At 40.7% G+C, this 13,785-nt stretch overlaps 1 pseudogene; it reads left to right on the top strand.

Annotated features, from left to right (window-relative positions):
• The first annotated feature begins 4,066 nt into the window (after positions 1–4,066).
• The window catches only part of LOC143690371 (transcription initiation factor TFIID subunit 6 pseudogene), a 52,097-nt pseudogene continuing 42,378 nt past the window's right edge, over positions 4,067–13,785 (top strand).

Raw genomic sequence — 13,785 nt, 5'->3', positions numbered from 1 at the left:
TGACATGGCTTTAGGGAAGAAAATCCCTGAATTGAGAAAGAGTAACTCTTATCTAATGAACCCAAAGAAAGAAGGGTGATTTTTATTGGTAAATTGGGTTGTTTGGGGGTCCTTTAATTGTTTTAAATATACTATACATTTTAACAGGCTCATTCTGTTTTACAACTTGATTTTTTTAACAGCTATACTGAGATATAGTTGACAAACTTCTCAAAGCATAAAATTTGATAAATTTTGAAATTTTTGTATACCCGTTGTGCTAGTTTGAAAGGATTATGTGCCCTAAGAAAGCCGTGTTTTAATCCTGCTCCATCTTGTGGAGGCAACCATTTCTTTTAATCTCTATTCAGTTCTGTAAATTGGAAACTTGATTCGAGTATCTCTACGGAGATGTAACTCACCCAGTTGTGGGTTTTGACCTTTGATTAGAGGGAGATGTGACCCCACCCTTTCCAGGTGGGTCTTGTTTAGTTTACTGGAATTCTTTGAAAGAGGAAGCATTTTAGAAAAAGCAAGAGAGCCATGGCAGAGCCACGAGAACCACAAGAGCCCACACAGAAACCTTCGGAGATGAAGAAGGAAAATGCCCCTGGGGGAGCTTCATGAAACAAGAGGCCTGGAGAGAAAGCTAGCAGACTTCACCATATTCACCATGTGCCCTTCCAGTTGAGAGAGAAACCCTGAACTCCAACGGCCTTTCTTGAATGAAAGGCCTGAACTCTTGTTGGTGCCTTAATTTGGACATTTTTATAGACTTGCTTTAATTGGGACATTTTCATTGCCTTAGAACTGTAAAATTGCAATTTATTAAATTCCCCTTTTTAAAAGCCATTCCGTTTCTGGTGTATTGCATTCCGGCAGCTTGCAATCTAGAACACCTATTAAACCATCATCACCACAACCAAGATAATGAACACATCCACCACTTCCAAAAGTGTCCTTGTGCCCTTTGTCATCTCACTCTCCTGCTTCCCCCACCCTCCATACAACTGTGGACCTGCTTTAGGTTGCTGTGATCAGTTTGCATAGCCTAGACTTTTATATAAATGGAATCTTGTAGTTTATGCTCTTTTTTGGGTCTGTATTCTTTCACTCATTGTGTTGTTGTGTGGATCAATAGTTAATTCCTTTGTACTGTTGAATAGTATTCCAGACTTTGAATATACCACACTTTACTTATTCATTCACCAATTGGTGGCTATTTGGGTTGTTTCCAGTTTTGGTCCATTACAATTAAAGCTGCTTTGAATACACTAGTCTTAGCATGGACATAAGCTTTCACTTTTCTTGGTAAATACTTAGGAGTGGAATAGCTGGGTCAGATAATAAGCATATCATTAAATTTTAAAAATTACCAATGGTTTTTCAAAGTGGCTGCACCATTTTCCATTTCCCGTAAGCTGTGTATGGGGATTCTAGTTCCTTTACTCCTTGTTAACACTTGGAATGGTCAGACTTTTTAATTTAAGCCATTCTTCTGGGTGTGCAGTGCTATCTCATTGTGTTTTTAATTTGTATTTCTGTAATGACTAATGATGTTAGGAACGTTTCAAGGGCTTATTTGCCATCCATATATTTTCTTTGGTGATGTGTATATTAGAATATTTTGCCCATTTTTATTAGGTTCTATGTTTTGTTCTTGCTGAATTTTGAGAGTTTAAAAACACGTTATATGTTGGGTTAATTTCTTTTTTTCCGTTAATTAATAAAAAAAATGTTATAGTAAATATATTTGACAGTTAAAAAAATACAGAATTCCTTTATCAGATAAGCAATTTGAAAATATTTTTAAAGATGACTGACTATGTATTTCCAGTCTGATGCATTATTATACCTATTGCTTAATATAAAAAGTCACGTAGGATTATGAGAGTGTAACTAACAATTCTTGGTACAAATTCAGTGGTGTCTCAAATTTGTTATTTACAAGCTTTTGAATTTTAAGGTTTTAGAAAACTAGATTGATAGACACTTACATAAACACAGGAGGTTAGAAAAATTTTTTTTTAAACCTTCATTATCCTGAACAGACACCTTTGTTGCCAGTTAGAGCTATGCTTTTTTATCCTCAAAAAGGGAACAGTAGTGCCACTTGGCTCTCTCTATTTGGGACCTACTGTTCTGCATCTAAGCTTCTGAAGAGCTCCAGGCCATTTGTTTTGCATCTTTATTCTAATAGACCATTAAACTACTCCTCCTAAAATGTGATCAGGGCCCCCAGAGAGTGAACAAGGCACAGGTATAGAGACAAAGTCAGATGTTCTTGAAACACTCCCATTGCTGAGTAGTATGGCTGGAAAAAAAAAAACAAGAGGAGTGTTTTTAAATAGAGATGGTGAAAAATATTGTCTTAAAGGTGAGAAAATGATCAACAGTAGAAATGACAGTTATAAAAAATGAGTAGAAAAATTAGTGGTGGAATAAATATTAGAAACTCTTTATGTAATACTAGAAGCTGCTTCCCCATAATTTTTTTCTCAGTCTCTCTCGAGGAAAAGTTGAAAATCTTTTTTCTTTTTTTGAACCTTAAGAAAAAGCAGTATTTTAGCCTGTCCTAAACATTCAAGATGATGTGTATAAGGGAAAATTCCCAACCCAATTTGCCCTGAAAGTTCCTCGTAAACTTGACAAGCATTGCTTTGCAACTGCTCAAGATAGTCAGCTCGGGCAAACAAAGTTGTAATAATTTAGAAACAAAATTCTTCAATCTAAGAAATATGCCTCAAACTACAGTTGCTGGTAGGCTTGGAGATGGTTTCAGGGCAGAACACAATTTGAAAAAACTGAGAGAAATTGTCAGACGGGTTTTCAGGATAATGTCACTCAACATTAATTAACAGGGTACGGTGTGGAGTGTTATCAATATCAATGACATGACAACAACCAAGATATGGGGTGGGTACTCATTTAGAGAGAACTAATAAAATCAATCAGTGTACATTTTGGGTGGTGGGGTGCCTGTGTGCCTCATCCTACAAACTTCCACCATCCCCCATATGGATAAGATAGGAAGAAAGGCAATGAACATGGATTTGTCTGTAATGTCCATGCCTCCTGGAGACACTGGCTTTGGAGAAAGGGGCAATAATGTAGTCACTTGGCATCACACAGTGGGAGAACTTAAGGAGGGCATGTAGTGTAACCAAAGAGCTGATTGCGGTCATTAATAGCAAAACAGGGCCATGCAGATTTGGAAAGTATTCTAATGAAGGAGGTAGAATAGGAACATACCAGAACTGCCTGTATACCTGCTCCAGATACAATCTGATGGGATATTAGAAATGCCGCTTGCTTTGAGCTGGGAAAAAAAAAAGAGTACTGTATGATCAGAAGCCTCTGCTCAAACCATTCACGTGTAAAGCTCACTTTGGGCTGGGGGTTGCAGCTGCTGTTTACAGAGCTTTGTGCAACTCTGCCTGCCTGCCTCCTTTACACAATGGAGAATCATTCCATTTCTTCTTACCAAGCCCCATCAGGCGGTCCGTTTGTTGCTACTGCTGCTGCCACTGCTGCTGCTGTTTCTCAGCTGTCTGCAGCAAGGCCATGTTGTTTGAAGTTGGGCACAGTGTGCCTTTGAGGGGGCTCTTTGACCCATTCATCGCAGCTGTCCCACTTGTGCTTACCACAGAGCAGCTGCCCGGTCCCCCGCACACATCCTGCCCACAGGGTCCAGGATGGGCCCAGCACCCCTTTAGTTCTGAGAGGCTGCTGTGCCCCTCCTTGTTGTTTGTTGTGAATGCTGTCTTATGTTCAGCTCTTGTGGTTACCTTTCTGCCAGTTGTTTATCATGAACTGAGCCAAGATGATGAGCCTGAGGTTCATGAGGACTGGTTAGTGTGCACACTTATTCTGAGACTCCAGAAGGCTCAACTTTAACCAGAACCCTCATAAATGTGAGCCTCTAACCCCAGGGGAGACTGGACAAGAAAGCATCATTGGCCAAGACCTGCTCCTGAGAGGAGGCGAGTCCAATATGGTGCTGGGCACCAGGTGAGTGGCACTTTGGTGGTGGGTCTCCGTCTGTCAATTCTGTGGGGTAGGGGATGTAGCAAGAAGGTGAAACTCCATAATGGCTGAAGAGAAGAGGCTGCAGCTCAGCAAGACTGAGGTGTGAAGGTGGTGGCTGAATCAATAGTCGTTGCTCAGATTCGGGATGAGACCTGGCAGTTGCGGACAGATGAGGTCGGCTACTATAGCTGGAGAATGCACAGGATACCTTGAAGTTCATGCACATGGGAAGTGACAGGAACTCACCACCAAAGACATTAACTATGTGCTGAAGCTAAAGAACATTGAGATACTCTATGGCTTCCACACTATTTCATTCCATTCTGTTTCACCTCCAGTAGGAACCAGGAGCATTACATCTATAAGGAGAAGGATGTTGATCTGAGTGATATCACCAATACCTCTTTGCTCCAGGTAGCCCTGGACATCTGCCTCAAAGCTCAGTGGTTGAACATTGAAGGCTGCCAGCCAGCTATGCCAGATAATCTCCACCCAACTACCCAGCTCCTGCAAAGCAGCAGAAGGCTGAGGCCACAGAACCCTTGAAATCAGCAAAGCCAGACCAGAAGGAAGATGGACCTTGAAAGGAAAAGGCCATGTGGCTGCCCCAGCTAACTGCAAAGGGAAAGAAAAGACGGCCCCAACCTTGCTGGAAGGGGGCTCTCTGCAAATGAAACCTTCAGGTATCTACCAGTCACCTGTAGATCAGCAGATGCATTATAAGATCATGGAAGCTTATATGGGGTCTTGCGAATCTGAGAGAGCAAAGGCTCTGCAGAGCTTTACTACAGACCCAGGCCCCTATCTGATGTTGCCTTGATTCAGTACCTCCATCTTGGAGGGGTCCATGTGAGTGTGGCACAGAACAACCTGGCCCTGCTCATCATTCTGATGCACATGGTGACGTTGCTGATGGATCACCCAACCCTACGTCTAGAAAAACACACTTGCAAGCTGATTCCAGCTGGGATGACCTGCATCGTGAGCAGACAGATGAGTCTGCCACCAAATGTGGACAATTACCGAGCACTCCAGGATTTTGCTGCCCACTTGGTGGCCCAGTTCTGCAAGCATTTCAGCACAACCACTAACCACATCCAGTCCCATATCCCCAAGAGCTGGGCAGATAGGAAAACTCCATGGACAATTCATTACAGCTCCATCACAGGCCTAGCAGAGCTGGGACACCATGTGATGAAGATTCTGATTCTGCCACATCTGCAACAGGAAGGAGAGCAGATCCACAGTGTCCTGGATGGCGCTTTGCTGAGCCAATGTGGACCAAATTGGAGCTGACTGCACATAGAGCCTCCTCGTGAAACACTGTGCCCCAGTTCTGATGATCAGAACTGTCTGCTGGGCAGAATTTGGGTCTCTCAGGCCCCTCCTCTGCTACCATATGGTTTGTCTGAGCCCAGGCTGCTCTGTAGGCTCAGCAGGTCAACAGGACTGACCACTCTGGCCATCACCCAGCCCCAGCCCACACTGACCATCTCCCAATCCCCTCAGCCTGGCTTCACACCCCTGAATTGTTCAAGGTCCCTGGCTCCATCACGTTGCCCATCCAGACACTGATATTTGCCTCTCTGCAGCCTTCCCCTCCTCTAACCAAGTTCATTATAATGTCTTCATCTTCCAGTGCCACATCCACCCAACAGGTCCTGTCCCTGAGCACCTCAGCGCCTGGTTCAGGCTCTACCACCACCTGTCCCATCATCACCGCAGTCCCCAGTATGCAGCCCATTGTCAAGCTGATCTCCGCAGCTATAACTGCACCACACAGCCCTGCTCCCTCTCCTCCTGGCAGGTCCAGAAGCACCTCATGGTCTCTTTTACCCCACAGGTGAAGGAAAAGCAGATCCCTCTTCCCATCCTTTTCCAGTTCCTCTTCCCTCAATGTCTCCATCTCACTTTGGAGGCAGTGGCCTCTGTGTGTTGGGGGGGAGCATAGGAAGCTGAGATAATACCCCCTCCAGCCCCAGGGATTCCAAAGGATGATGGTTCCCAGCCTCCCTGCATCTGGCTCCCCACAGCCTGTTCCTTGGTGCTGTCACTCATCTGCTCACCATCTTCTTCTACAGCCTTTTACACATACACATACACACACACACACACACACTGAGTGGAAGTTATTCATTCCCTCCACCTTCCTTTCTTTTTATATATTATACAGCAAGTTCCTTAGAATAAAGGTTTGATTTGCAAAACAAAAAATGAATGGTTGAACTTACGGAAAATTGTCACTGTTTCCATTAAAACAACACAGAATTTGCTCTGTTACTAATAGAGCAAATAAGACTCATCATATTTTTAAGTTCCCTTTTATTAGATTTTAAAAAGCAGTGTGAGTACTTGGGAAAGTTTTGTTTGTTAGTTATACAACTGAAGCATTTAAAAATGAAATTGAGTATATTGCTTTTATGATTGTAGTTTAAAATATTTAAAGGAATTTAAGTAGTGAACTATTTCTTAAAAGTGGCTGTAAAAGTGCATTCAATTTAAAAATAGAGTAATAGGGTTCGCAAGTTGATTCCAAATATTAAGGAAATACTAATAAGTTGATAGTAGCCCCCACATTTCCTCGGGAGTATGGATCCCTCATCAGCCCCCACTGACCTGCGATGATGTTTGAAGATGGATGCCAATTTAAATGCCATCTTGTCTCAATGAAAAGTTCTGCTTCTTAGTCAGCATTTTTTTACCCTATGCATAACAGAATTTATTGATACTTCAAAATCTTATGTAATTTGTGTAAATCACTGACTGTCTGGAACATTTCATTTATGAGGCCTGGAAAATGAAACTCAGTTTTTTGCCCAGTCCAGGACACTGAGCTTCACTTACAAAGGACATTCAGATAACACCCACGGCCTGTGTCACTTACTGATCTCAGGGTGTATATTTTTCCCTCTGTGACTGCCTAAAGCACTCGTAATTATCTTTAGTGTATTTTGAATAGAAAATATTTCCTCAGAAGTTCTAACACAAATCCTAAAACAAGCTCCAAGACCACCTATTTCCTCTATGTCAATGCAGACGAAAGCAGGAGGTCGACTCCTTGATGAAAGAGGTGAAACCACTGATGAAAAAAAATGTGCTAGTCAAAAAAATTAACATTTCGGTGAGCCTTGACCCTAACCTTCAAAGTACCCACAGCATAAAGGATAAATCACTGATAATTACAGTAGTCACTTTGAATCTTTCTATCCTTTCGGAGACTTCAGGGGCTTAACATTAATATTTGATTTATTGGAATAAAAAATACACACATTCAAAAACCTAATATTTCCTTAATATTTGGGATCAACTTACAAACCCTATTACTCTATTTATAAATTGAATACACTTTTACACCCACTTTTAAGAAATAGCTCACTACTTAAATTCCTTTAAATATTTTGAACTACATTTATAAAAGCAATATACTCAATTTCATTTTTAAATGCTTCAGTTGTATAATTAATAAACAAAACTTTCCCAAGTACTCACACTGCTTTTTAAAATCTAATAGAAGGGAACTTAAAAATATGATGAGTCTTAAGCTCTTTAAATTCTTTAAGGACTGTTTACAACCTTAGGAAAATTCCCCTGTACTTCTCAATGTAAAATCGTAGGTCAAGTTAACTAAATTTCACATTTGAAGTTGTAATCACAACAATATTCTGTTATATATTGAAATACGCCAATTTCTCCTGAACATTCCAAACACTCAAAATATCAAATGTAGTCATTTTATTCCAAAATTTAGCGTAAAATCTCAATATGTTGGTTTGATTTATTTCAACATTCAAGTATTTAATTCTATATCTTCCCAAAGTTTTTCTTTTTTTAGACATACCCACTAAAGAAACAGCTCTGTCATCTAAACCCAAGCAACTACACAGGTACATTAGAGGGGAAAAAACTAAAGACAGCCTTAGTCAGATCATAAAACTTGATTCTTGCTGAAATCATGATGAGACACCATAAGGTCTCTTTATTGTCACTATAATAGGCTCTAAAACTTGAAAGACTTAAATCATATCATTACTTAACCATATCATTACTTAACCTGCAATCCTTACCTAGACTGCAACTAAATTCTTTCACTGCCTTTGGATTTGGGTTTCTTTGACTCTTGTGAGATATGTAAATATTATCTTTTAAAAAAAATAGTAGTAGAGAAGTTGTGGGTTTACAGAACAATCATGCATAGAATACAGGATTCCCATATACCACCCTGCCACCAACACTTGCATTAGTGTGGAAAATTTGTTACAATTGATAATAACACTTTTTTGTAATTCTACTATTTTTTTTACTGTAGTCATAGTCATTCCAGTTGATGAAAGATTATTCAAGCAGTACTATAATTACAGTCCACAATTTATGTAGGGTTATTTTCTCCACATTCCTGACCTATTTTTTTCATGCTTGTCGTTATTTTATTACTCATCTACTTATACCCTGAATAAAGGAAGTGTCAGTCACCCGGTTTTTACAATCACACGGTCACATGAAATCTCATCTTTTTGATCTGTTCATATCTCCCAAGTTTCTGCCTGCCTGACAGCCCAAACCACGCCAATGAAAGGCAGTGAGAGAAATATGCACAGGGTGTGTGAATGGGAGGTAGCTAACCCAGCCTTATGAACAGGAGCTAGTACATAATGATGGAAACTTCATGGTTAAATTTGTGTTTTCTAGAGATAGCTCTGGTAACAGTGAGGAGAATTTATTTGACAAAACTGAAGGCAGGAAAGTTGTTGCAAAAATCCTGTTGAGAGATAATGAGGTCTTAAATCAGGCAAGGAGAAGTTATGCAAAAATAAGGGGTACAACTATGAATATACCTAAGAGGTAAAATTAGCAAGATGCTGATAGATTGGAGGCAAAGGGAGAGGAGTCAAGGGTGACTGCCCTAAGGTAACTATTTCTTTAAAATTCAATGCTTAAGAAAGCTTCAAAACAGTGAAGTTTTGGTGGAATTTTGAAGCAAATATCTATAGGTAGATATTCCATGTTTTTTGCTTGAAGTGAGACTAGACATTTCTGAATGGCTGTTGTACTAGGTTTGGGTAGGACGGTGTGATGGTTAAATTCATGTCTCAGCCTGGCCAGGTTATATGTCCAGTTGTTTGGTCAAGCAAGCACTGGCCTGATTGTTACAGTGAGGTTATTTTGTAGATTTAAATTATTAGTCAGTTGATTGCATCTTTGGGTGATTGCATCTATAATCAATAAAGAAGATTGCCTTCAACAATGAGAGAAGTCTCATCCAATCAGTTGAAGATCTTAATGGGAGAACTTATGATTTCAGTAATTAGGAAGAAGAATTTTTACCCCTACTTCAGCCAGTGAGCTTCTCCTGGGGAATGTATTGAAGCATTCATCGGAGCTCCCAGCCCAATGGAATTTGGACTTGCCAATCCCCACTGTTGCATAAGCCAATTCTTATAATGTGTCCTAATATTTCCATGTGTATATATATAATATACATATATGTATAAGTATGTAAATATACATGTATATATCTCTTGCCAGTTCTCTTTCCCTGGAGAAGACTGGCTAATACAGATTTTGGTAACTGAAAGTGGGGTGCTGCTATGACAATTACGTAACAATGTGAAAATGGCTTTGGAATTGGGTGATGGGTAGAGGCTGAAAGAATTGTGAGGTGCTTGATAGAAAAAAAAGCCTAGATGGCTTGATGAGACTGTTAGAAATATGGATGTTAAAAGTTCTTCCAATGAGGACTTAGAGGGAAATGACGGATGTGTTATTGGAAAATGGGAGAAAGGAATCCTTGTTATAAAGTGGCAGATAACTGGGTAAAATTGTGTTCTGGTGTTGGATTGAAAGTGGAACTTCTAAGCGATGAACTTGGATATTTCACTGAGAAGTTTTCCAAGTGCAGAAGATGCAGTTAGCATCTATAAACTGTAAGCTGGCTTATACTATAAACTGACTTCTCTTTGCAACTTATAATAAAATGTGAGAGGAAAGGGATAAGCTGAGAACTGAAGTCTTAAGCACAAAGAAACCAGAAATTGATGGCTTGGAAAATTCTGAGCTTATCCGAATAGGGTGCTCTGAGACTAGAGCCAGAAGTGGTTCTACCAGGGACCTCTCCGAGCTTCCAGGAAGTGAGTTCCCCAAAGGACAGGCCTCCAAGTGAGTGTTGAGCTGAACAACCCTTTGCTGAAGAGGTTGGGGCTGAACATGGATCCAGTCAGTCATTCTAGTGTAAGTCAGGATTGGAAATACAGTTATCCAGGAAGAATCTGCAGAAAGCTCTATTATCTGATGGTTTGGACCTGCTTGAACCACAGGCAAAGCTGATAAAGATTTCACAAAATTTGTATCACTGTCAGCCTGGGCTGAAAGAGATAGTGAAGGAACACATTGAAGGCAGAAAATATCAAGGGCAGAACCAGGGAAGCAAAATTCAGGACCAAAAGGTTTTCCTTGAGCAAGGAGAGCAGGCTCACTCACATGTGTGGAAAGGAGAAGTCCACCACTGAGCTTGGAGGGGGCAGGCCTTGCACCCTGCTTCTCAAGGAGTTCTCAGACATGGTGGGGCCTGTGTCCTGGCATTCATAGACATCCCAATTCTTGGAGACGTGGGGCCTTCACCCCAGTGTTAAAGGAGAACATGGTACTGCACAAGTGCTAGAAACTGGTGGAGCTGCCACTCATCAAGCCCAGAAGACCAAATTTTATTCATAGGTAATTCTTGGGCCTTGAAATCTAATGGAGTTTACCATGCTGGTTTTTTTTTAACTTGCTTGGGAACTGAGACCCCCGTTTTCCTTCCAATTTTTTTCTTCTGGGATAGAAATGTTTTTCCTGTGCCTGCCCCTCCATTGTATATTGGAAGCAGATAACTTGTTCTGTAGATTTCACAGGTCCATCAAACAGATGAATTTTGTCTTGGGCGGACTGACCCATAACTGATTTTGATAGGACTGTACTTAGCAGTGTTACTGAGACGACTTAAGATTTGTGGGATGTTGTCATGGAATGAATATATTTTGTGTGTAAGAAGAACATGTCTTTTGGGGGTCTGAAGGGCAGACAGTGGTGGTTTGAAGATGTCCTTGGTATTGTCTGCATTCTGGTGAGTGGGAACCCTTTGTAAATAAGGTGTTTTCAAGATGCTATTTTAGCTAAGATGTGACCCAACTGAATCAGGTTGGGTTCTGATCTGGAATGCTGGAGTCCTTTATAAGCAGAATGAAAGTTGGATAGAGAGAGAAGCTACAGGAAGCAGTCAGGAAGCAGAGGTCAGTGGAGCCAGGGGAGAAAGAAGACATTGCCATGAGTATTACCAGTGATGGAAAACCCAGGGAGCTCCCAAAATTGCTGGCCAGCCCAAAGATACTGACCTCAGGAAGAATCAAATCTTCTAGGCTATGAAACTTCAAGTCAATAAATTCCTGTTGTTAAGCTAATTCCATTGTACAGATTATGTTTTAGAAGGTAGCAAACTAAAGCAGAAGGCAAGGCTGCCATTTTGCTTTGAACATTCAAGAGCCAGACCTGTATTCTCTCTCATTAGGAAGATCATTTCCTTTAGTTTAAAGGCTGCTTTTTCAGGAGGAATTTTGCTATTCCCTCAGACTCAATGAGGGTGCCCCCCTTTCAAGCACTTTCACAGATCTCTATATTTCTTCCTTGAATCATTTATCCAAAATTCATAATTAGGTAATTATTCATATGATCATTGGGACAATGTCTGTCTCTGCTATACCATGAGAACTGGGACCATGTCTGTTTCGTTCAGTGATAAATTCCCCACACCTAGAACAGTGACCAGCATTTAGAAGGTGCTCAGTAAGTCTTTGTTGAGTGAATAAATAAACAAATGAATGATTGACTATAGGAGTGAATGAATGAATGAATGAAAGTAATAGTAATAGACAGCATAGGTCCCTGCTATAGAGACAATCCAATATGCTCCTTACTTCAGTGCTTCTCTGGATTTTTCTCAAGCCCATGAGGAGCAGTATGTGAGAGTGGTTAAGGCATTGGCTTCACGGTCAGACAAACCAAGGGTCAGTCTCTTTTCCAGTCCACAAACAGATTTCTTAACCCACTAAGGCTTTAGTTTTCTCACTTGTAAAATGGGAATAATTATAGTATCTGTCCCATATGCTCTGTGTGTGTGTGTGTGTGTGTGTGAGTGTGCGTGTGTGTGTGTGTGTGAAGAGTCTAACAAATGGCACCATCAGAGGGAAGTAGTCCCCACAAGTCTGCCCTCAGTTCAGACACCAGCTGCAAATTCGGGGTCTTGAGGACTACTCTCACATTACACCAGCTGACCCCAAGTTTGCGGAGCCCCACAACCACTCTCAGATTTGAATTCACTAGAACAATTCACAGAACTCAAGAAAACGCTATAATTACAATTAAAATTTTATTAAAGAGAAAGGATACAAACTAAAGCAGGCCAAAGAGACACACATAGAGCTATCTCTGGGAGGGGTTTAAACATGGAGCCTCTGCTCGTTCTTTCCCGGCGGCGCCATGGACGGCAGTGCCTCCTCCCTGCACCGTGGGTGACCATATGCACAGAGGATTGCAAAACAAGGAAGCTCACCCGAACCTTTGGTGTCCAGAGTTTTTTTGTTGGGGCTCAATCACATACTGCCTTTGTGGCTAACCTCTAGTTTCCAACCCCTCCCAGAGGTCAGAATTCTCACAGCACCGCCCGAAGCCCTCATCTGAATCACATTTTGGAGTGCCTGGTGGCCAAAGCCCCTAAGAAAACAAAGACACCCCAATCAGGCAGGCCATTCTGGGGGCCTAGAGATCACCTCCCAGTATCCTCACCACAGTGTGCACACTGTGTGTATTTACCCACATATATTTACACACTATACACACACATACTACTTATGCACCATGTATAGACACATGTTCAGTTTTATTTCAAACAGCAGGGGATTATACACGAAATCATTTTAAGCAAAGCAAATGCCTCAAAATTAGCTATTTGATATTCTCTTCTATCTTACATTTCTTTTTCTTTCTTTTCTTTTTACATGGGCAGGCACCGGGAATCGAACCTGGGTCCTCTGGCATGGCAGGCAAGCATTCTTGCCTGCTGAGCCACCATGGCCTGCCCTTGCATTTCTTTTTATTAAAATATAGAACCTTCTAGAATGTAGGCAAAGGCTGTCCATGTAAAAGCTATAAATAGGAGGAGGGAGTTCAGGGAAAGGCAGCTTTTAGACCTGAGAGTCTAGGGAACTCTTAGAACATGATGTACAGCCCTCAAAACAATCAGAAGAAAAATAATTACACTGTGAATTATGTTAAAAAATGATTAAACCGTAATCAAAAGTTTGGAAAAGTTTAAATCTTACAATAGAGAGTCTATGAGAATGGTACTTTAATCCCAATGTTTCGTGTAAACATTTGTTACATACACTCAGCATAAGGAATATTTTAGATATTACATTTTAAAAAATACAAACTGTAAATTGCAGGGAAAAAATTTATTGCTGGAAAATTTTCACTCCACATCTCACACAAAAGGTGGCCTCTCAAGTTTATTGTCAATTTTATGGTAGCTTGATTTATAGTAACATTTTTAAAAAACATACAAATTGTAGACGTGTTTGATAACACTGGGGAATTCTGACTCCTACCTTTGGACTGAATGTGGCTTCTCAAGTTTACTGCCAGATTTATGATTTTGCGATGCTCTGATTTATAGTAACTGAAAAAGTTACTTTAAGGCATTCTGTTTTATACCATAATCCCCTTTGAATTATGACCACCTTAATATTT

This window comes from Tamandua tetradactyla, chromosome 7 (assembly GCF_023851605.1).
Source record: "Tamandua tetradactyla isolate mTamTet1 chromosome 7, mTamTet1.pri, whole genome shotgun sequence".
Classification (NCBI taxonomy): domain Eukaryota; kingdom Metazoa; phylum Chordata; class Mammalia; order Pilosa; family Myrmecophagidae; genus Tamandua; species Tamandua tetradactyla.
Note: the sequence above shows the minus strand (reverse complement) of the source record. Positions and strands in the feature narration are given on the sequence as shown.